The sequence below is a fragment of the Cervus elaphus genome, chromosome 24 (assembly GCF_910594005.1).
Source record: "Cervus elaphus chromosome 24, mCerEla1.1, whole genome shotgun sequence".
In the NCBI taxonomy this organism is placed as follows: domain Eukaryota; kingdom Metazoa; phylum Chordata; class Mammalia; order Artiodactyla; family Cervidae; genus Cervus; species Cervus elaphus.
In genome coordinates this window covers 764,380-788,015 of record NC_057838.1, presented here as the reverse complement: position 1 = coordinate 788,015, position 23,636 = coordinate 764,380, and positions in this window count along the sequence as shown.

Sequence of the window (23,636 nt, the reverse complement as noted above, 5' to 3'; positions counted from 1 at the left end):
AAGGAGCCTTGATTTCTTTGATGGCACTCCAGAGAAACCCCAAAAACACTGTTTCAAGGCTAGAGGGATCCTGAGGCCACTGTAGCAACACAAAAGAGCTCCGTGGGCCAAAAATCAACTCGAGATGAGAGGTTCGTCCCTGGCTTCGACTCCAGAGGAATACCACCTTACCACAAGTACCTCAAGAGGAGGCTTCTCTCAACTCTAGGTATGTGAGAGGGACCCTGAGTTTGCGGCCTCAAGTGGAATGGACACGGCGATGCCCTGACTCGAAATAAGGCCGGATATCCCTGCAGTGACTTGAATGCAGGCTCGTCTTGCATCTCCCAAGACGAAAGGATGTCTGAATCCCCAGTGGAGACCACAGAGAAAGAACTAGTTCCCCACCTCATGGCCACCGGAGGCCTCACATCCTTTGAAAACTCCAGAGGTACGCGGAAATCCGTGCCTCCAAAGGAGACGATGCCTGACTCCTCGTGAAACTTGATAGGAGTCCCAGGATTCCTGTGGACATGGAAAGGGACCCTTGGTCTCCCGCCTCAACTGGAGAGGCGTCCAAATTGCCCTGCCAAGCCTCGAGGAGAATCCCGTGTTGTCCCTCGCAACTAGGAAGGAGTCCTGACGTCGCTGAACAAACACGTGGTTGGAAGGGATATCCCCGTCGTAACTCGAGAATATACCCCAGGTTCCCGCCGCAACTCGAGAAAAACCATGAGACTTCCCCCTCGCCACGAGATGAGGCCCGATTCCCCTGCACTGCGTGCAGAGCAATTCCGTGTTGCACAACACACATGAAAGGAGCCTTGATTTCCTTGGTGGCACTCCAGAGAAACCCCAAGAACACTGTTTCAAGGCTAGAGGGATCCTGAGGTCACTGTAGCAACAAGAACGAGCTCCGTGGACCACAAATCAACTCGAGATGAGAGGTTAGTCCCTGGCTTCGACTCCAGAGGAATACCACCTTACCACAAGCACCTCAAGAGGAGGCTTCTCTCAGCTCTAGCTATGTGACAGGGACCCTGAGTTTGCGGCCTCAAGTGGAATGGACACCGCGATGCCCTGACTCGAAATAAGGCTGGATAGCCCTGCAGTGACTTGAATGCAGGCTCGTCTTGCATCTCCCAAGACGAAAGGATGTCTGAATCCCCTGTGGAGACCACAGAGAAAGACCTAGTTCCCCACCTCATAACGACCGGAGGCTTCACATCCTTTGAAAATTCCAGAGGTACGCGGAGATCAGTGCCTCCAAAGGAGACGATGCCTGACTCCTCGTGAAACTTGATAGGAGTCCCAGGATTCCTGTGGCACGTGGAAAGGGACCCTTGGTCTCCCGCCTCAGCAGGAGAGGCGTCCCAATTGCCTTGCCAAGCCTCGAGGAGAATCCCGAGTTGTCCCTCGCAACTAGGCAGGAGTCCTGCTGTTGCTGAACAAACACGTGGGTGGAAGGGCCATCCCCGTCGTAACTCGAGAATATACCCCAGGTTCCCGCCGCAACTCGAGAAAAACCATGAGACTTCCCCCTCGCCGCGAGATGAGGCCCGATTCCCCTGCACTGCGTGCAGAGCAATTCCGTGTTGCACATCACACATGAAAGGAGCCTTGATTTCCTTGATGGCACTCCAGAGAAACCCCAAGAACATTGTTTCAAGGCTAGAGGGATCCTGAGGTCACTGTAGTAACACGAAAGAGCTCCGTGGACCACAAATCAACTCGAGATGAGAGGTTAGTCCCTGGCTTCGACTCCAGAGGAATACCACCTTACCACAAGCACCTCAAGAGGAGGCTTCTCTCAGCTCTAGGTATGTGAGAGGGACCCTGAGTTTGCGGCCTCAAGTGGAATGGACACCGAGATGCCCTGACTCGAAATAAGGCCGGATATCCCTGCAGTGACTTGAATGCAGGCTCGTCTTGCATCTCCCAAGACTAAAGGATGTCTGAATCCCCAGTGGAGACCACAGAGAAAGACCTAGTTCCCCACCTCATCGCGACCGGAGGCCTCACATACTTTGAAAACTCCAGAGGTACGCGGAGATCAGTGCCTCCAAAGGAGACGATGCCTGACTCCTCGTGAAACTTGATAGGAGTCCCAGGATTCCTGTGGCACGTGGAAAGGGACCCTTGGTCTCCCGCCTCAGCTGGAGAGGCATCCCAATTGCCCTGCCAAGCCTCGAGGAGAATCCCGAGTTGTCCCTCGCAACTAGGCAGAAGTCCTGACGTCGCTGAACAAACACGTGTGTGGAAGGGCCATCCCAGTTGTAACTCGAGAATATACCCCAGGTTCCCAACGCAACTCGAGAAAAACCATGAGACTTCCCCCTCGAAGCAAAATGAGGCCCGATTCCCCTGCACTGCGTGCAGAGCAATTCCGTGTTGCACATCACACATGAAAGGAGCCTTGATTTCCTTGATGGCACTCTAGAGAAACCCCAAGAACACTGTTTCAAGGCGAGAGGGATCCTAAGGTCACTGTAGCAACACAAAAGAGCTCCGTGGGCCAAAAATCAACTCGAGATGAGAGGTTAGTCCCTGGCTTCGACTCCAGAAGAACACCACCTTACCAAAAGTACCTCAAGAGGAGGCTTCTCTCAGCTCTAGGTATGTGAGAGGGACCCTGAGTTTCCGGCCTCAAGTGGAATGGACACCGCGATGCCTTGACTCGAAATAAGGCCGGATATCCCTGCAGTGACTTGAATGCAGGCTCGTCTTGCATCTCCCAAGATGAAAGGATGTCTGAATCCCCTGTGGAGACCACAGAGAAAGACCTAGTTCCCTACCTCATCACGACCGGATGCCTCACATCCTTTGAAAACTCCAGAGGTACTCGGAGATCAGTGCCTCCAAAGGAGACGATGCCTGACTCCTCGTGAAACTTGATAGGAGTCCCAGGATTCCTGTGGCATGTGGAAAGGGACACTTGGTCTCCCGCCTCAGCTGGAGAGGCGTCCCAATTGCCCTGCCAAGCCTGGAGGAGAATCCCGAGTTGGCCCTGGCAACTAGGCAGGAATCCTGACGTGGCTAAACAAACACGTGGGTGGAAGGGCCATCCCCGTCGTAACTCGAGAATATACCCCAGCTTCCCGCCGCAACTCGAGAAAAATCATGAGACTTCCCCCTCGCCGCGAGATGAGGCCTGATTCCCCTGCACTGCGTGCAGAGCAATTCCGTGTTGCACTTCACACATGAAAGGAGCCTTGATTTCCTTGATGGCACTCCAGAGAAACCCGAAGAACACTGTTTCAAGGCTAGAGGGATCCTGAGGTCACTGTAGCAACACGAAAGAGCTCCGGGGACCAAATATCAACTCGAGATGAGGGGTTAGTCCCTGGCTTCGACTCCAGAGCAATACCACCTTACCACAAGCACCTCAAGAGGAGGCTTCTCTCAGCTCTAGGTATGTGAGAGGGACCCTGAGTTTGCGGCCTCAAGTGGAATGGACACCGCGATGCCCTGACTCGAAATAAGGCCGGATATCCCTGCAGTGACTTGAATGCAGGCTCGTCTTGCATCTCTCAAGACGAAAGGATGTCTGAATCCCCTGTGGAGACCACAGAGAAAGACATAGTTTCCCACCTCATCGCGACCGGAGGCCTCACATCCTTTGAAAACTCCAGAGGTACGCAGAGATCCGCGCCTCCAAAGGAGACGATGCCTGACTCCTCGTGAAACTTAATAGGAGTCCCAGGATTCCTGTGGCACGAGGAAAGGGACACTTGGTCTCACGCCTCAACTGTAGAGGCATCCCAATTGCCCTGCCAAGCCTCGAGGAGAATCCCGAGTTGTCCCTCGCAACTAGGCAGAAGTTCTGACGTCGCTGAACAAACACGTGTGTGGAAGGGCCATTCCCGTCGTAACTCGAGAATATACCCCAGGTTCCAGCCCCAACTCGCGAAAAACCATGAGACTTCCCCCTCGCCGCGAGATCAGGCCCGATTCCGATGCACTGCGTGCAGAGCAATTCCGTGTTGCACATCACACATGAAAGGAGCCTTGATTTCTTTGATGGCACTCCAGAGAAACCCCAAAAACACTGTTTCAAGGCTAGAGGGATCCTGAGGCCACTGTAGCAACACAAAAGAGCTCCGTGGGCCAAAAATCAACTCGAGATGAGAGGTTCGTCCCTGGCTTCGACTCCAGAAGAACACCAACTTACCACAAGTACCTCAAGAGGAGGCTTCTCTCAGCTCTAGGTATGTGAGAGGGAACCTGAGTTAGCGGCCTCATGTGGAATGGACACCGCGATGCCCTGACTCGAAATAAGGCCGGATATCCCTGCAGTGACTTGAATGCAGGCTCGTCTTGCATCTCCCAAGACGAAAGGATGTCTGAATCCCCTGTGGAGACCACAGAGAAAGACCTAGTTCCCCACCTCATCCCGACCGGAGGCCTGACATCCTTTGAAAACTCCATAGGTACGCGGAGATCAGTGCCTCCAAGGGGACGATGCCTAACTCATCGTGAAACTTGATAGGAGTCCCAGGATTCCTGTGGCACGTGGAAAGGGAACCTTGGTCTCCCGCCTCAGCCGGAGAGGCGTCCCAATTGCCCTGCCAAGCCTCGAGGAGAATCCCGAGTTTTCCCTTGCAACTAGGCAGGAGTCCTGACGTCGCTGAACAAACACATGGGTGGAAGGGCCATCCCCGTCGTAACTCGAGAATATAACCCAGGTTCTCGCCGCAATTCGAGAAAACCCATGAGACTTCCCAATCGCCGCGAGATGAGGCCCGATTCCCCTGCACTGTGTGCAGAGCAATTCAGTGTTGCACATCACACATGAAAGGAGCCTTGATTTCCTTGATGGCACTCCAGAGAAACCCCAAGAACACTGTTTCAAGGCTAGAGGGATCCTGAGGTCACTGTAGCAACACAAAAGAGCTCCGTGGACAAAAATCAACTCGAGATGAGAGGTTAGTCCCTGGCTTCGACTCCAGAGGAATACCACGTTACCACAAGCACCTCAAGAGGAGGCTTCTCTCAGCTCTACGTATGTGAGAGGGACCCTGAGTTTGCGGCCTCAAGTGGAATGGACACCGCGATGCCCTGACGCGAAATAAGGCCGGATATCCCTGCAGTGACTTGAATGCAGGCTCGTCTTGCATCTCCCAAGACGAAAGGATGTCTGAATCCCCTGTGGAGACCACAGAGAAAGACCTAGTTCCCCACCTCATCGCGACCGGAGGCCTCACATCCTTTGAAAACTCCAGAGGTACGCAGAGATCCGCGCCTCCAAAGGAGACGATGCCTGACTCCTCGTGAAACTTGATAGGAGTCCCAGGATTCCTGTGGCACGTGGAAAGGGACACTTGGTCTCACGCCTCAGCTGGAGAGGCATCCCAATTGCCCTGCCAAGCCTCGAGGAGAATCCCGAGTTGTCCCTCGCAACTAGGTAGAAGTTCTGACGTCGCTGAACAAACACGTGTGTGGAAGGGCCATCCCCGTCGTAACTCGAGAATATACCCCAGGTTCCCGCCGCAACTCGCGAAAAACCATGAGACTTCCACCTCGCCACGAGATCAGGCCCGATTCCGATGCACTGCATGCAGAGCAATTCCGTGTTGCACATCACACAAGAAAGGAGCCTTGATTTCTTTGATGGCACTCCAGAGAAACCCCAAAAACACTGTTTCAAGGCTAGAGGGATCCTGAGGTCACTGTAGCAACACAAAAGAGCTCCATGGGCCAAAAATCAACTCGAGATGAGAGGTTCGTCCCTGGCTTCGACTCCAGAAGAACACCAACTTACCACAAGTACCTCAAGAGGAGGCTTCTCTCAGTTCTAGGTATGTGAGAGGGAACCTGAGTTAGCGGCCTCAAGTGGAATGGACACCGCGATGCCCTGACTCGAAATAAGGCCGGATATCCCTGCAGTGACTTGAATGCAGGCTCGTCTTGCATCTCCCAAGACGAAAGGATGTCTGAATCCCCTGTGGAGACCACAGAGAAAGACCTAGCTCCCCACCTCATCACGACCGGAGGCCTCACATCGTTTGAAAACTCCAGAGGTACGCGGAGAACAGTGCCTCCAAAGGAGACGATGCCTGACTCCTCGTGAAACTTGATAGGAGTCCCAGGATTCCTGTGGCATGTGGAAAGGGACACTTGGTCTCCCGCCTCAGCTGAAGAGGCGTCCCAATTGCCCTGCCAAGCCTCGAGGAGAATCCCGAGTTGGCCCTGGCAACTAGGCAGGAATCCTGACGTGGCTAAACAAACATGTGGGTGGAAGGGCCATCCCCGTCTTATCTCGAGAATATACCCCAGGTTACCACCGCAACTCGAGAAAAACCATGAGACTTCCCCCTCGCCGCGAGATGAGGCCCGATTCCCCTGCACTGCGTGCAGAGCAATTCCGTGTTGCACATCACACATGAAAGGAGACTTGATTTCCTTGATGGCACTCCAGAGAAACCCGAAGAACACTGTTTCAAGGCTAGAGGGATCCTGAGGTCACTGTAGAAACACGAAAGAGCTCCGGGGACAAAAAATCAACTCGAGATGAGAGGTTAGTCCCTGGCTTCGACTCCAGAGGAATACCACCTTACCACAAGCACCTCAAGAGGAGGCTTCTCTCAGCTCTAGGTATGTGAGAGGGACCCTGAGTTTGCGGCCTCAAGTGGAATGGACACCGCGATGCCCTTACTCGAAATAAGGCCGGATATCCCTGCAGTGACTTGAATGCAGGCTCGTCTTGCATCTCCCAAGACAAAAGGATGTCTGAATCCCCTGTGGAGACCACAGAGAAAGACCTATTTCCCCACCTCATCGCGACCGGATGCCTCACATCCTTTGAAAACTCCAGAGGTACGCGAAGATCAGTGCCTCCAAAGGAGACGATGCCTGACTCCTCGTGAAACTTGATAGGAGTCCCAGGATTCCTGTGGCACGTGAAAAGGGACCCTTGGTCTCCGGCCTCAGCTGGAGAGGCGTCCCAATTGCCCTGCCAAGCCTCGAGGAGAATCCCGAGTTGTCCCTCGCAACTAGGCAGGAGTCCTGCCGTTGCTGAACAAACACGTGTGTGGAAGGGCCATCCCCGTCGTAACTCGAGAATATACCCCAGGTTCCCGCCGCAACTCGAGAAAAACCATGAGACTTCCCCCTCGCCGCGAGATGAGGCCCGATTCCCCTGCACTGCGTGCAGAGCAATTCCGTGTTGCACATCACACATGAAAGGAGCCTTGATTTCCTTGATGGCACTCCAGAGAAACCCCAAGAACACTGTTTCAAGGCTAGAGGGATCCTGAGGTCACAGTAGCAACACGAAAGAGCTCCGTGGACCGAAAATCAACTCGAGATGAGAGGTTAGTCCCTGGCTTCGACTCCAGAGGAATACCACCTTACCACAAGTACCTCAAGAGGAGGCTTCTCTCAACTCTAGGTATGTGAGAGGGACCCTGAGTTTGCGGCCTCAAGTGGAATGGACACGGCGATGCCCTGACTCGAAATAAGGCCGGATATCCCTGCAGTGACTTGAATGCAGGCTCGTCTTGCATCTCCCAAGACGAAAGGATGTCTGAATCCCCAGTGGAGACCACAGAGAAAGAACTAGTTCCCCACCTCATGGCCACCGGAGGCCTCACATCCTTTGAAAACTCCAGAGGTACGCGGAAATCCGTGCCTCCAAAGGAGACGATGCCTGACTCCTCGTGAAACTTGATAGGAGTCCCAGGATTCCTGTGGACATGGAAAGGGACCCTTGGTCTCCCGCCTCAACTGGAGAGGCGTCCAAATTGCCCTGCCAAGCCTCGAGGAGAATCCCGTGTTGTCCCTCGCAACTAGGAAGGAGTCCTGACGTCGCTGAACAAACACGTGGTTGGAAGGGATATCCCCGTCGTAACTCGAGAATATACCCCAGGTTCCCGCCGCAACTCGAGAAAAACCATGAGACTTCCCCCTCGCCACGAGATGAGGCCCGATTCCCCTGCACTGCGTGCAGAGCAATTCCGTGTTGCACAACACACATGAAAGGAGCCTTGATTTCCTTGGTGGCACTCCAGAGAAACCCCAAGAACACTGTTTCAAGGCTAGAGGGATCCTGAGGTCACTGTAGCAACAAGAACGAGCTCCGTGGACCACAAATCAACTCGAGATGAGAGGTTAGTCCCTGGCTTCGACTCCAGAGGAATACCACCTTACCACAAGCACCTCAAGAGGAGGCTTCTCTCAGCTCTAGCTATGTGACAGGGACCCTGAGTTTGCGGCCTCAAGTGGAATGGACACCGCGATGCCCTGGCTCGAAATAAGGCTGGATAGCCCTGCAGTGACTTGAATGCAGGCTCGTCTTGCATCTCCCAAGACGAAAGGATGTCTGAATCCCCTGTGGAGACCACAGAGAAAGACCTAGTTCCCCACCTCATAACGACCGGAGGCTTCACATCCTTTGAAAATTCCAGAGGTACGCGGAGATCAGTGCCTCCAAAGGAGACGATGCCTGACTCCTCGTGAAACTTGATAGGAGTCCCAGGATTCCTGTGGCACGTGGAAAGGGACCCTTGGTCTCCCGCCTCAGCAGGAGAGGCGTCCCAATTGCCTTGCCAAGCCTCGAGGAGAATCCCGAGTTGTCCCTCGCAACTAGGCAGGAGTCCTGCTGTTGCTGAACAAACACGTGGGTGGAAGGGCCATCCCCGTCGTAACTCGAGAATATACCCCAGGTTCCCGCCGCAACTCGAGAAAAACCATGAGACTTCCCCCTCGCCGCGAGATGAGGCCCGATTCCCCTGCACTGCGTGCAGAGCAATTCCGTGTTGCACATCACACATGAAAGGAGCCTTGATTTCCTTGATGGCACTCCAGAGAAACCCCAAGAACATTGTTTCAAGGCTAGAGGGATCCTGAGGTCACTGTAGTAACACGAAAGAGCTCCGTGGACCACAAATCAACTCGAGATGAGAGGTTAGTCCCTGGCTTCGACTCCAGAGGAATACCACCTTACCACAAGCACCTCAAGAGGAGGCTTCTCTCAGCTCTAGGTATGTGAGAGGGACCCTGAGTTTGCGGCCTCAAGTGGAATGGACACCGAGATGCCCTGACTCGAAATAAGGCCGGATATCCCTGCAGTGACTTGAATGCAGGCTCGTCTTGCATCTCCCAAGACTAAAGGATGTCTGAATCCCCAGTGGAGACCACAGAGAAAGACCTAGTTCCCCACCTCATCGCGACCGGAGGCCTCACATACTTTGAAAACTCCAGAGGTACGCGGAGATCAGTGCCTCCAAAGGAGACGATGCCTGACTCCTCGTGAAACTTGATAGGAGTCCCAGGATTCCTGTGGCACGTGGAAAGGGACACTTGGTCTCCCGCCTCAGCTGGAGAGGCGTCCCAATTGCCCTCCCAAGCCTCGAGGAGAATCCCGAGTTGTCCCTCGCAACTAGGCAGGAGTCCTGACGTCGCTGAACAAACACGTGTGTGGAGGGCCATCCCCGTCATACCTCGAGAATATACCCCAGGTTCCCGCCGCAACTCGAGAAAAACCAGGAGACTTCCCCCTCGCCACCAGATGAGGACCGATTCCCCTGCACTGCGTGCAGAGCAATTCCGTGTTGCACATCACACATGAAAGGAGCCTTGATTTCCTTGATGGCACTCCAGAGAAACCCCAAGAACACTGTTTCAAGGCTAGAGGGATCCTGAGGTCACAGTAGCAACACGAAAGAGCTCCATGGACCAAAAATCAACTCAAGATGAGAGGTTAGTCCCTGGCTTCGACTCCAGAGGAATACCACCTTACCACAAGCACCTCAAGAGGAGGCTTCTCTCAGCTCTAGGTATGTGAGAGGGAACCTGAGTTAGCGGCCTCAAGTGGAATGGACACCGCGATTCCCTGACTCGAAATAAGGCCGGATTTCCCTGCAGTGACTTGAATGCAGGCTCGTCTTGCATCTCCCAAGACGAAAGGATGTCTGAATCCCCTGTGGAGACCACAGAGAAAGACCTAGTTCCCCACCTCATCGCGAACGGAGGCCTCACATACGTTGAAAACTCCAGAGGTGCGCGGAGATCAGTGCCTCCAAACTAGACGATGCCTGACTCCTCATGAAACTTGATAGGAGTCCCAGGATTCCTGTGGCACGTGGAAAGGGACCCTTGGTCTCCCGCCTCAGCTGGAGAGGCATCCCAATTGCCCTGCCAAGCCTCGAGGAGAATCCCGAGTTGTCCCTCGCAACTAGGCAGAAGTCCTGACGTCGCTGAACAAACACGTGTGTGGAAGGGCCATCCCAGTTGTAACTCGAGAATATACCCCAGGTTCCCAACGCAACTCGAGAAAAACCATGAGACTTCCCCCTCGAAGCAAAATGAGGCCCGATTCCCCTGCACTGCGTGCAGAGCAATTCCGTGTTGCACATCACACATGAAAGGAGCCTTGATTTCCTTGATGGCACTCTAGAGAAACCCCAAGAACACTGTTTCAAGGCGAGAGGGATCCTAAGGTCACTGTAGCAACACAAAAGAGCTCCGTGGGCCAAAAATCAACTCGAGATGAGAGGTTAGTCCCTGGCTTCGACTCCAAAAGAACACCACCTTACCAAAAGTACCTCAAGAGGAGGCTTCTCTCAGCTCTAGGTATGTGAGAGGGACCCTGAGTTTCCGGCCTCAAGTGGAATGGACACCGCGATGCCTTGACTCGAAATAAGGCCGGATATCCCTGCAGTGACTTGAATGCAGGCTCGTCTTGCATCTCCCAAGATGAAAGGATGTCTGAATCCCCTGTGGAGACCACAGAGAAAGACCTAGTTCCCTACCTCATCACGACCGGATGCCTCACATCCTTTGAAAACTCCAGAGGTACTCGGAGATCAGTGCCTCCAAAGGAGACGATGCCTGACTCCTCGTGAAACTTGATAGGAGTCCCAGGATTCCTGTGGCATGTGGAAAGGGACACTTGGTCTCCCGCCTCAGCTGGAGAGGCGTCCCAATTGCCCTGCCAAGCCTGGAGGAGAATCCCGAGTTGGCCCTGGCAACTAGGCAGGAATCCTGACGTGGCTAAACAAACACGTGGGTGGAAGGGCCATCCCCGTCGTAACTCGAGAATATACCCCAGCTTCCCGCCGCAACTCGAGAAAAATCATGAGACTTCCCCCTCGCCGCGAGATGAGGCCTGATTCCCCTGCACTGCGTGCAGAGCAATTCCGTGTTGCACTTCACACATGAAAGGAGCCTTGATTTCCTTGATGGCACTCCAGAGAAACCCGAAGAACACTGTTTCAAGGCTAGAGGGATCCTGAGGTCACTGTAGCAACACGAAAGAGCTCCGGGGACCAAATATCAACTCGAGATGAGGGGTTAGTCCCTGGCTTCGACTCCAGAGCAATACCACCTTACCACAAGCACCTCAAGAGGAGGCTTCTCTCAGCTCTAGGTATGTGAGAGGGACCCTGAGTTTGCGGCCTCAAGTGGAATGGACACCGCGATGCCCTGACTCGAAATAAGGCCGGATATCCCTGCAGTGACTTGAATGCAGGCTCGTCTTGCATCTCTCAAGACGAAAGGATGTCTGAATCCCCTGTGGAGACCACTGAGAAAGACATAGTTTCCCACCTCATCGCGACCGGAGGCCTCACATCCTTTGAAAACTCCAGAGGTACGCAGAGATCCGCGCCTCCAAAGGAGACGATGCCTGACTCCTCGTGAAACTTAATAGGAGTCCCAGGATTCCTGTGGCACGAGGAAAGGGACACTTGGTCTCACGCCTCAACTGTAGAGGCATCCCAATTGCCCTGCCAAGCCTCGAGGAGAATCCCGAGTTGTCCCTCGCAACTAGGCAGAAGTTCTGACGTCGCTGAACAAACACGTGTGTGGAAGGGCCATCCCCGTCGTAACTCGAGAATATACCCCAGGTTCCAGCCCCAACTCGCGAAAAACCATGAGACTTCCCCCTCGCCGCGAGATCAGGCCCGATTCCGATGCACTGCGTGCAGAGCAATTCCGTGTTGCACATCACACATGAAAGGAGCCTTGATTTCTTTGATGGCACTCCAGAGAAACCCCAAAAACACTGTTTCAAGGCTAGAGGGATCCTGAGGCCACTGTAGCAACACAAAAGAGCTCCGTGGGCCAAAAATCAACTCGAGATGAGAGGTTCGTCCCTGGCTTCGACTCCAGAAGAACACCAACTTACCACAAGTACCTCAAGAGGAGGCTTCTCTCAGCTCTAGGTATGTGAGAGGGAACCTGAGTTAGCGGCCTCATGTGGAATGGACACCGCGATGCCCTGACTCGAAATAAGGCCGGATATCCCTGCAGTGACTTGAATGCAGGCTCGTCTTGCATCTCCCAAGACGAAAGGATGTCTGAATCCCCTGTGGAGACCACAGAGAAAGACCTAGTTCCCCACCTCATCACGACCGGATGCCTCACATCCTTTGAAAACTCCAGAGGTACGCGGAGATCAGTGCCTCCGAAGGAGACGATGCCTGACTCCTCGTGAAACTTGATAGGAGTCCCAGGATTCCTGTGGCATGTGGAAAGGGACACTTGGTCTCCCGCCTCAGCTGGAGAGGCGTCCCAATTGCCCTGCCAAGCCTCGAGGAGAATCCCGAGTTGGCCCTGGCAACTAGGCAGGAATCCTGACGTGGCTAAACAAACATGTGGGTGGAAGGGCCATCCCCGTCTTATCTCGAGAATATACCCCAGGTTCCCGCCGCAACTCGAGAAAAACCATGAGACTTCCCCCTCGCCGCGAGATGAGGCCCGATTCCCCTGCACTGCGTGCAGAGCAATTCCGTGTTGCACATCAAACATGAAAGGAGCCTTGATTTCCTTGATGGCACCCCAGAGAAACCCGAAGAACACTGTTTCAAGGCTAGAGGGATCCTGAGGTCACTGTAGCAACACGAAAGAGCTCCGGGGACCACAAATCAACTCGAGATGAGAGGTTAGTCCCTGGCTTCGACTCCAGAGGAATACCACCTTACCACAAGCACCTCAAGAGGAGGCTTCTCTCAGCTCTAGGTATGTGAGAGGGACCCTGAGTTTGCGGCCTCAAGTGGAATGGACACCGCGATGCCCTGACTCGAAATAAGGCCAGATATCCCTGCAGTGACTTGAAAGCAGGCTCGTCTTGCATTTCCCAAGACTAAAGGATGTCTGAATACCCTGTGGAGACCACAGAGAAAGACCTATTTCCCCACCTCATCGCGACCGGATGCCTCACATCCTTTGATTACTCCAGAGGTACGCAGAGATCAGTGCCTCCAAACTAGACGTTGCCTGGCTCCTCATGAAACTTGATAGGAGTCCCAGGATTCCTGTGGCACGTGGAAAGGGACACTTGGTCTCCCGCCTCAACTGGAGAGGCATCCCAATTGCCCTGCCAAGCCTCGAGGAGAATCCCGAGTTGTCCCTCGCAACTAGGCAGAAGTCCTGACGTCGCTGAACAAACACGTGTGTGGAAGGGCCATCCCAGTCGTAACTCGAGAATATACCCCAGGTTCCCGCCGCAACTCGAGAAAAACCATGAGACTTCCCCCTCGAAGCAAAATGAGGCCCGATTCCCCTGCACTGCGTGCAGAGCAATTCCGTGTTGCACATCACACATGAAAGGAACCTTGATTTCCTTGATGGCACTCTAGAGAAACCCCAAAAACACTGTTTCAAGGCGAGAGGGATCCTAAGGTCACTGTAGCAACACGAAAGAGCTCCGTGGACCAAAATTCAACTCGAGATGAGGTGTTAGTCCCTGGCTTCGACTCCAGAGCAATACCACCTTACCACAAGCACCTCAAGAGGAGGCTTCTCTCAGCTCTAGATATGTGAGAGGGACCCTGAGTTTGCAGCCTCAAGTGGAATGGACACCGCGATGCCCTGACTCGAAATAAGGCCGGATATCCCTGCATTGACTTGAATGCAGTCTCGTCTTGCACCTCCCAAGACGAAAGGATGTCTGAATCCCCTGTGGAGACCACAGAGAAAGACCTAGTTCCCCACCTCATCGCGACCGGAGGCCTGACATCCTTTGAAAACTCCAGAGGTACGCGGAGATCAGTGCCTCCAAGGGGACGATGCCTAACTCATCGTGAAACTTGATAGGAGTCCCAGGATTCCTGTGGCACTTGGAAAGGGAACCTTGGTCTCCCGCCTCAACCGGAGAGGCGTCCCAATTGCCCTGCCAAGCCTCGAGGAGAATCCCGAGTTTTCCCTTGCAACTAGGCAGGAGTCCTGACGTCGCTGAACAAACACGTGGGTGGAAGGGCCATCCCCGTCGTAACTCGAGAATATACCCCAGGTCCCCGCCGCAACTCGAGAAGAACCATGAGACTTCCCCCTCGCCGCGGAATCAGGACCGATTCCGCTGCACTGCGTGCAGAGCAATTCCGTGTTGCACATCACACATGAAAGGAGCCTTGATTTCCTTGATGGCACTCCAGAGAAACCCCAAGAACACTGTTTCAAGGCTAGAGGGATCCTGAGGTCCCTGTAGCAACACGAAAGAGCTCCGTGGACCAAAAATCAACTCGAGATGAGAGGTTAGTCCCTAACTTCGACTCCAGAGGAATACCACCTTACCACAAGCACCTCAAGAGGAGGCTTCTCCCAACTTTAGGTATGTGAGAGGGACCCTGAGTTTGCGGCCTCAAGTGGAATGGACACCGCGATGCCCTGACTCGAAATAAGGCCGGATATCCCTGCAGTGACTTGAATGCAGGCTCGTCTTGCATCTCCCAAGACGAAAGGATGTCTGAATCCCCTGTGGAGACCACAGAGAAAGACCTAGTTCCCCACCTCATCGCGACCGGAGGCCTCACATCCTTTGAAAACTCCAGAGGTACGCGGAGATCAGTGCCTCCAAAGGGGACGATGCCTGACTCCTCGTGAAACTTGATAGGAGTCCCAGGATTCCTGTGGCACGTGGAAAGGGTCCCTTGGTCTCCCGCCTCAGCTGGAGAGGCGTCCCAATTGCCCTGCCAAGCCTCGAGGAGAATCCCGAGTTGTCCCTCGCAACTATGCAGGAGTCCTGACGTCGCTGAACAAACACGTGGGTGGAAGGGCCATCCCTGTCGTAACTCGAGAATATACCCCAGGTTCCCGCCGCAACTCGAGAAAAACCATGAGACTTCCCCCTCGCCGCGAGATGAGACCCGATTCCCCTGCACTGCGTGCAGAGCAATTCTGTGTTGCACATCACACATGAAAGGAGCCTTGATTTCCTTCATGGCACTCCAGAGAAACCCCAAGAACACTGTTTCAAGGCTAGAGGGATCCTGAGGTCACTGTAGAAACATGAAAGAGCTCCATGGACCAAAAATCAACTCGAGATGAGAGGTTAGTCCCTGGCTTCGACTCCAGAGGAATACCACCTTACCACAAGCACCTCAAGAGGAGGCTTCTCGCAGCTTTAGGTATGTGGGAGGGACATTGAGTTTGCGGCCTCAAGTGGAATGGACACCGCGATGCCCTGACTCGAAATAAAGCCGGATATCTCTGCAGTGACTTGAATGCAGGCTCGTCTTGCATCTCCCAAGACGAAAGGATGTCTGAATCCCATGTGGAGACCACAGAGAAAGACCTAGTTCCCTACCTCATCACGACCGGATGCCTCACATCCTTTGAAAACTCCAGAGGTACTCGGAGATCAGTGCCTCCAAAGGAGACGATGCCTGACTCCTCGTGAAACTTGATAGGAGTCCCAGGATTCCTGTGGCATGTGGAAAGGGACACTTGGTCTCCCGCCTCAGCTGGAGAGGTGTCCCAATTGCCCTGCCAAGCCTGGAGGAGAATCCCGAGTTGGCCCTGGCAACTAGGCAGGAATCCTGACGTGGCTAAACAAACACGTGGGTGGAAGGGCCATCCCCGTCCTAACTCGAGAATATACCCCAGGTTCCCGCCGCAACTCGAGAAAAATCATGAGACTTCCCCCTCGCCGCGAGATGAGGCCTGATTCCCCTGCACTGCGTGCAGAGCAATTCCGTGTTGCACTTCTCACATGAAAGGAGCCTTGATTTCCTTGATGGCACTCCAGAGAAACCCAAAGAACACTGTTTCAAGGCTAGAGGGATCCTGAGGTCACTGTAGCAACACGAAAGAGCTCCGTGGACCAAAAATCAACTCGAGATGAGGGGTTAGTCCCTGGCTTCGACTCCAGAGCAATACCACCTTACCACAAGCACCTCAAGAGGAGGCTTCTCTCAGCTCTAGGTATGTGAGAGGGACCCTGAGTTTGCGGCCTCAAGTGGAATGGACACCGCGATGCCCTGACTCGAAATAAGGCCGGATATCCCTGCAGTGACTTGAATGCAGGCTCGTCTTGCATCTCCCAAGACGAAAGGATGTCTGAATCCCCTGTGGAGACCACAGAGAAAGACATAGTTACCCACCTCATCGCGACCGGAGGCCTCACATCCTTTGAAAACTCCAGAGGTACGCAGAGATCCGCGCCTCCAAAGGAGACGATGCCTGACTCCTCGTGAAACTTGATAGGAGTCCCAGCATTCCTGTGGCACGAGGAAAGGGACACTTGGTCTCACGCCTCAACTGTAGAGGCATCCCAATTGCCCTGCCAAGCCTCGAGGAGAATCCCGAGTTGTGCCTCGCAACTAGGCAGAAGTTCTGACGTCGCTGAACAAACACGTGGGTGGAAGGGCCATCCCCGTCGTAACTCGAGAATATACCCCAGGTTCCCGCCCCAACTCGCGAAAAACCATGAGACTTCCCCCTCGCCGCGAGATCAGGCCCGATTCCGATGCACTGCGTGCAGAGCAATTCCGTGTTGCACATCACACATGAAAGGAGCCTTGATTTCTTTGATGGCACTCCAGAGAAACCCCAAAAACACTGTTTCAAGGCTAGAGGGATCCTGAGGCCACTGTAGCAACACAAAAGAGCTCCGTGGGCCAAAAATCAACTCGAGATGAGAGGTTCGTCCCTGGCTTCGACTCCAGAAGAACACCAACTTACCACAAGTACCTCAAGAGGAGGCTTCTCTCAGCTCTAGGTATGTGAGAGGGAACCTGAGTTAGCGGCCTCATGTGGAATGGACACCGCGATGCCCTGACTCGAAATAAGGCCGGATATCCCTGCAGTGACTTGAATGCAGGCTCGTCTTGCATCTCCCAAGACGAAAGGATGTCTGAATCCCCTGTGGAGACCACAGAGAAAGACCTAGTTCCCCACCTCATCACGACCGGAGGCCTCACATCCTTTGAAAACTCCAGAGGTACACGGAGAACAGTGCCTCCGAAGGAGACGATGCCTGACTCCTCGTGAAACTTGATAGGAGTCCCAGGATTCCTGTGGCATGTGGAAAGGGACACTTGGTCTCCCGCCTCAGCTGGAGAGGCGTCCCAATTGCCCTGCCAAGCCTCGAGGAGAATCCCGAGTTGGCCCTGGCAACTAGGCAGGAATCCTGACGTGGCTAAACAAACATGTGGGTGGAAGGGCCATCCCCGTCGTAACTCGAGAATATACCCCAGGTTCCCGCCGCAACTCGAGAAAAACCATGAGACTTCCCCCTCGCCGCGAGATGAGGCCCGATTCCCCTGCACTGCGTGCAGAGCAATTCCGTGTTGCACATCAAACATGAAAGGAGCCTTGATTTCCTTGATGGCACCCCAGAGAAACCCGAAGAACACTGTTTCAAGGCTAGAGGGATCCTGAGGTCACTGTAGCAACACGAAAGAGCTCCGGGGACCACAAATCAACTCGAGATGAGAGGTTAGTCCCTGGCTTCGACTCCAGAGGAATACCACCTTACCACAAGCACCTCAAGAGGAGGCTTCTCTCAGCTCTAGGTATGTGAGAGGGACCCTGAGTTTGCGGCCTCAAGTGGAATGGACACCGCGATGCCCTGACTCGAAATAAGGCCAGATATCCCTGCAGTGACTTGAAAGCAGGCTCGTCTTGCATTTCCCAAGACTAAAGGATGTCTGAATACCCTGTGGAGACCACAGAGAAAGACCTATTTCCCCACCTCATCGCGACCGGATGCCTCACATCCTTTGATTACTCCAGAGGTACGCAGAGATCAGTGCCTCCAAACTAGACGTTGCCTGGCTCCTCATGAAACTTGATAGGAGTCCCAGGATTCCTGTGGCACGTGGAAAGGGACACTTGGTCTCCCGCCTCAACTGGAGAGGCATCCCAATTGCCCTGCCAAGCCTCGAGGAGAATCCCGAGTTGTCCCTCGCAACTAGGCAGAAGTCCTGACGTCGCTGAACAAACACGTGTGTGGAAGGGCCATCCCAGTCGTAACTCGAGAATATACCCCAGGTTCCCGCCGCAACTCGAGAAAAACCATGAGACTTCCCCCTCGAAGCAAAATGAGGCCCGATTCCCCTGCACTGCGTGCAGAGCAATTCCGTGTTGCACATCACACATGAAAGGAACCTTGATTTCCTTGATGGCACTCTAGAGAAACCCCAAAAACACTGTTTCAAGGCGAGAGGGATCCTAAGGTCACTGTAGCAACACGAAAGAGCTCCGTGGACCAAAATTCAACTCGAGATGAGGTGTTAGTCCCTGGCTTCGACTCCAGAGCAATACCACCTTACCACAAGCACCTCAAGAGGAGGCTTCTCTCAGCTCTAGATATGTGAGAGGGACCCTGAGTTTGCAGCCTCAAGTGGAATGGACACCGCGATGCCCTGACTCGAAATAAGGCCGGATATCCCTGCATTGACTTGAATGCAGTCTCGTCTTGCACCTCCCAAGACGAAAGGATGTCTGAATCCCCTGTGGAGACCACAGAGAAAGACCTAGTTCCCCACCTCATCGCGACCGGAGGCCTGACATCCTTTGAAAACTCCAGAGGTACGCGGAGATCAGTGCCTCCAAGGGGACGATGCCTAACTCATCGTGAAACTTGATAGGAGTCCCAGGATTCCTGTGGCACTTGGAAAGGGAACCTTGGTCTCCCGCCTCAACCGGAGAGGCGTCCCAATTGCCCTGCCAAGCCTCGAGGAGAATCCCGAGTTTTCCCTTGCAACTAGGCAGGAGTCCTGACGTCGCTGAACAAACACGTGGGTGGAAGGGCCATCCCCGTCGTAACTCGAGAATATACCCCAGGTCCCCGCCGCAACTCGAGAAGAACCATGAGACTTCCCCCTCGCCGCGGAATCAGGACCGATTCCGCTGCACTGCGTGCAGAGCAATTCCGTGTTGCACATCACACATGAAAGGAGCCTTGATTTCCTTGATGGCACTCCAGAGAAACCCCAAGAACACTGTTTCAAGGCTAGAGGGATCCTGAGGTCCCTGTAGCAACACGAAAGAGCTCCGTGGACCAAAAATCAACTCGAGATGAGAGGTTAGTCCCTAACTTCGACTCCAGAGGAATACCACCTTACCACAAGCACCTCAAGAGGAGGCTTCTCCCAACTTTAGGTATGTGAGAGGGACCCTGAGTTTGCGGCCTCAAGTGGAATGGACACCGCGATGCCCTGACTCGAAATAAGGCCGGATATCCCTGCAGTGACTTGAATGCAGGCTCGTCTTGCATCTCCCAAGACGAAAGGATGTCTGAATCCCCTGTGGAGACCACAGAGAAAGACCTAGTTCCCCACCTCATCGCGACCGGAGGCCTCACATCCTTTGAAAACTCCAGAGGTACGCGGAGATCAGTGCCTCCAAAGGGGACGATGCCTGACTCCTCGTGAAACTTGATAGGAGTCCCAGGATTCCTGTGGCACGTGGAAAGGGTCCCTTGGTCTCCCGCCTCAGCTGGAGAGGCGTCCCAATTGCCCTGCCAAGCCTCGAGGAGAATCCCGAGTTGTCCCTCGCAACTATGCAGGAGTCCTGACGTCGCTGAACAAACACGTGGGTGGAAGGGCCATCCCCGTCGTAACTCGAGAATATACCCCAGGTTCCCGCCGCAACTCGAGAAAAACCATGAGACTTCCCCCTCGCCGCGAGATGAGACCCGATTCCCCTGCACTGCGTGCAGAGCAATTCTGTGTTGCACATCACACATGAAAGGAGCCTTGATTTCCTTCATGGCACTCCAGAGAAACCCCAAGAACACTGTTTCAAGGCTAGAGGGATCCTGAGGTCACTGTAGAAACATGAAAGAGCTCCATGGACCAAAAATCAACTCGAGATGAGAGGTTAGTCCCTGGCTTCGACTCCAGAGGAATACCACCTTACCACAAGCACCTCAAGAGGAGGCTTCTCGCAGCTTTAGGTATGTGGGAGGGACATTGAGTTTGCGGCCTCAAGTGGAATGGACACCGCGATGCCCTGACTCGAAATAAAGCCGGATATCTCTGCAGTGACTTGAATGCAGGCTCGTCTTGCATCTCCCAAGACGAAAGGATGTCTGAATCCCATGTGGAGACCACAGAGAAAGACCTAGTTCCCTACCTCATCACGACCGGATGCCTCACATCCTTTGAAAACTCCAGAGGTACTCGGAGATCAGTGCCTCCAAAGGAGACGATGCCTGACTCCTCGTGAAACTTGATAGGAGTCCCAGGATTCCTGTGGCATGTGGAAAGGGACACTTGGTCTCCCGCCTCAGCTGGAGAGGTGTCCCAATTGCCCTGCCAAGCCTGGAGGAGAATCCCGAGTTGGCCCTGGCAACTAGGCAGGAATCCTGACGTGGCTAAACAAACACGTGGGTGGAAGGGCCATCCCCGTCCTAACTCGAGAATATACCCCAGGTTCCCGCCGCAACTCGAGAAAAATCATGAGACTTCCCCCTCGCCGCGAGATGAGGCCTGATTCCCCTGCACTGCGTGCAGAGCAATTCCGTGTTGCACTTCTCACATGAAAGGAGCCTTGATTTCCTTGATGGCACTCCAGAGAAACCCAAAGAACACTGTTTCAAGGCTAGAGGGATCCTGAGGTCACTGTAGCAACACGAAAGAGCTCCGTGGACCAAAAATCAACTCGAGATGAGGGGTTAGTCCCTGGCTTCGACTCCAGAGCAATACCACCTTACCACAAGCACCTCAAGAGGAGGCTTCTCTCAGCTCTAGGTATGTGAGAGGGACCCTGAGTTTGCGGCCTCAAGTGGAATGGACACCGCGATGCCCTGACTCGAAATAAGGCCGGATATCCCTGCAGTGACTTGAATGCAGGCTCGTCTTGCATCTCCCAAGACGAAAGGATGTCTGAATCCCCTGTGGAGACCACAGAGAAAGACATAGTTACCCACCTCATCGCGACCGGAGGCCTCACATCCTTTGAAAACTCCAGAGGTACGCAGAGATCCGCGCCTCCAAAGGAGACGATGCCTGACTCCTCGTGAAACTTGATAGGAGTCCCAGCATTCCTGTGGCACGAGGAAAGGGACACTTGGTCTCACGCCTCAACTGTAGAGGCATCCCAATTGCCCTGCCAAGCCTCGAGGAGAATCCCGAGTTGTGCCTCGCAACTAGGCAGAAGTTCTGACGTCGCTGAACAAACACGTGGGTGGAAGGGCCATCCCCGTCGTAACTCGAGAATATACCCCAGGTTCCCGCCCCAACTCGCGAAAAACCATGAGACTTCCCCCTCGCCGCGAGATCAGGCCCGATTCCGATGCACTGCGTGCAGAGCAATTCCGTGTTGCACATCACACATGAAAGGAGCCTTGATTTCTTTGATGGCACTCCAGAGAAACCCCAAAAACACTGTTTCAAGGCTAGAGGGATCCTGAGGCCACTGTAGCAACACAAAAGAGCTCCGTGGGCCAAAAATCAACTCGAGATGAGAGGTTCGTCCCTGGCTTCGACTCCAGAAGAACACCAACTTACCACAAGTACCTCAAGAGGAGGCTTCTCTCAGCTCTAGGTATGTGAGAGGGAACCTGAGTTAGCGGCCTCATGTGGAATGGACACCGCGATGCCCTGACTCGAAATAAGGCCGGATATCCCTGCAGTGACTTGAATGCAGGCTCGTCTTGCATCTCCCAAGACGAAAGGATGTCTGAATCCCCTGTGGAGACCACAGAGAAAGACCTAGTTCCCCACCTCATCACGACCGGAGGCCTCACATCCTTTGAAAACTCCAGAGGTACACGGAGAACAGTGCCTCCGAAGGAGACGATGCCTGACTCCTCGTGAAACTTGATAGGAGTCCCAGGATTCCTGTGGCATGTGGAAAGGGACACTTGGTCTCCCGCCTCAGCTGGAGAGGCGTCCCAATTGCCCTGCCAAGCCTCGAGGAGAATCCCGAGTTGGCCCTGGCAACTAGGCAGGAATCCTGACGTGGCTAAACAAACATGTGGGTGGAAGGGCCATCCCCGTCGTAACTCGAGAATATACCCCAGGTTCCCGCCGCAACTCGAGAAAAACCATGAGACTTCCCCCTCGCCGCGAGATGAGGCCCGATTCCCCTGCACTGCGTGCAGAGCAATTCAGTGTTGCACATCAAACATGAAAGGAGCCTTGATTTCCTTGATGGCACCCCAGAGAAACCCGAAGAACACTGTTTCAAGGCTAGAGGGATCCTGAGGTCACTGTAGCAACACGAAAGAGCTCCGGGGACCACAAATCAACTCGAGATGAGAGGTTAGTCCCTGGCTTCGACTCCAGAGGAATACCACCTTACCACAAGCACCTCAAGAGGAGGCTTCTCTCAGCTCTAGGTATGTGAGAGGGACCCTGAGTTTGCGGCCTCAAGTGGAATGGACACCGCGATGCCCTGACTCGAAATAAGGCCGGATATCCCTGCAGTGACTTGAATGCAGGCTCGTCTTGCATTTCCCAAGACGAAAGGATGTCTGAATACCCTGTGGAGACCACAGAGAAAGACCTATTTCCCCACCTCATCGCGACCGGATGCCTCACATCCTTTGATAACTCCAGAGGTACGCAGAGATCAGTGCCTCCAAACTAGACGATGCCTGGCTCCTCATGAAACTTGATAGGAGTCCCAGGATTCCTGTGGCACGTGGAAAGGGACACTTGGTCTCCCGCCTCAGCTGGAGAGGCATCCCAATTGCCCTGCCAAGCCTCGAGGAGAATCCCGAGTTGTCCCTCGCAACTAGGCAGAAGTCCTGACGTCGCTGAACAAACACGTGTGTGGAAGGGCCATCCCAGTCGTAACTCGAGAATATACCCCAGGTTCCCGCCGCAACTCGAGAAAAACCATGAGACTTCCCCCTCGAAGCAAAATGAGGCCCGATTCCCCTGCACTGCGTGCAGAGCAATTCCGTGTTGCACATCACACATGAAAGGAACCTTGATTTCCTTGATGGCACTCTAGAGAAACCCCAAGAACACTGTTTCAAGGCGAGAGGGATCCTAAGGTCACTGTAGCAACACGAAAGAGCTCCGTGGACCAAAAATCAACTCGAGATGAGGGGTTAGTCCCTGGCTTCGACTCCAGAGCAATACCACCTTACCACAAGCACCTCAAGAGGAGGCTTCTCTCAGCTCTAGATATGTGAGAGGGACCCTGAGTTTGCAGCCTCAAGTGGAATGGACACCGCGATGCCCTGACTCGAAATAAGGCCGGATATCCCTGCATTGACTTGAATGCAGTCTCGTCTTGCACCTCCCAAGACGAAAGGATGTCTGAATCCCCTGTGGAGAACACAGAGAAAGACCTAGTTCCCCACCTCATCGCGACCGGAGGCCTCACATCCTTTGAAAACTCCAGAGGTACGCGGAGATCAGTGCCTCCAAGGGGACGATGCCTAACTCATCGTGAAACTTGATAGGGGTCCCAGGATTCCTGTGGCACTTGGAAAGGGAACCTTGGTCTCCCGCCTCAACCGGAGAGGCGTCCCA